At 38.1% G+C, this 1,190-nt stretch overlaps 1 long non-coding RNA gene across 1 annotated transcript; it reads left to right on the forward strand.

Moving 5' to 3' along the window:
* Nucleotides 1-6: 6 nt before the first annotated feature.
* Nucleotides 7-1,190, forward strand: LOC111671194 (uncharacterized). Its single transcript, XR_002761916.1, has 3 exons — nt 7-208; nt 904-1,020; nt 1,114-1,190. It is a non-coding gene; the product is annotated as an uncharacterized LOC111671194 (long non-coding RNA).

Raw genomic sequence — 1,190 nt, forward strand, 5'->3', positions numbered from 1 at the left:
TCGTTGGACAAAGATCCGTCAGCGTTGTCAAGTGACAGCCAGCAAGAGATCCAGAAGGCAGAGGTGGAAAGAGCGAGCCATGCCAACATCGATGCTGCCTCTGCTGGGCAGGAGCTGCAGCCTGAGCACCCTGAGAACCAGAACCTGGAAGGATGTGTGGAGGAAGGAGAGGAGGAGAAGGAAGGAGGGAGCAGGGCAGACATTAAAGGTACAGCGAGCTGAGAGAATGACATAAGAGTTGTAGCACACATTTCACTCTAAGCCTTTTGTTTGTTTTGAACCAACAAAATGTGTCACAATAAAACTTCTCTGAAATTGCTGATTTTACATGTAGAACTGCAAATAATGATTATTTCTATTACCGATTAATTTTGTGTCTAAAATATGTCAGAAAATTGTGAAAAATTATTCCAACTTGGCATCCACATCCCAAAAATTTAGTTTTTATCAGAGAAGTAGAAAATTGGCGACTGAATATTTGGTGTTTTTGTTATAATAATTAATTTTAAATGATTAATCGATTATCAAAGTTTTTGCAGATTGATATTCTATGAAGTGATGAATTGTTTCAGTTTCATTTACGCCTACAACCAAAGATTATTTTTCTTTACTTACAATCAATTAACCCATAAAGCATCAAACAATCAAAGGTGATATAATTTCCCAAATCCCAAGATGATGTGTTCAGATATCTTGTCTTATTCAAACAGGTCAATCAGATATGACAGAAAATCCGTAAATCATTACATCTGAGAAGTTTTAAACAAGAGAGAACAATTAATTACTTATAAAAAGATATCAGTTGATAACTGATTGATTATCTGATGATTGATAAATTGACTATCGTTGCAGCTCCAGTATGATTGTCAGGGCTCATGATTGTTCTTTCCTCCGTTTCTTCAGCTGTGAGTAAAAGGAAGAGGGAGCTTGTCGGACCTGAAGCAAAGAGATCTCGTTCTCAGTCTCCTTGTGTTGCTGCTGACTTCAAACTGCCACCATTCAACCCCAACAACCCCCTTGGTGAGAAACACACACGATTTTATTTAATGATGATTAGATTAAAATGTTTTGTTTTTGTTTTTCGTTTACATTCCTGTTTCTGTTTCTCTTCAGGTCGGGAGTTTGTGGTCCCCAAATCGGGGTATTTCTGTAATCTCTGCTCTGTCTTCTACCTGAACGAGAACTCGGCC

The sequence above is a fragment of the Seriola lalandi genome, unplaced genomic scaffold, assembly GCF_002814215.2.
Source record: "Seriola lalandi dorsalis isolate HSWRI2012SDOR001 ecotype SW California unplaced genomic scaffold, Sedor1 jcf7180002006673, whole genome shotgun sequence".
In the NCBI taxonomy this organism is placed as follows: Eukaryota; Metazoa; Chordata; class Actinopteri; order Carangiformes; family Carangidae; genus Seriola; species Seriola lalandi.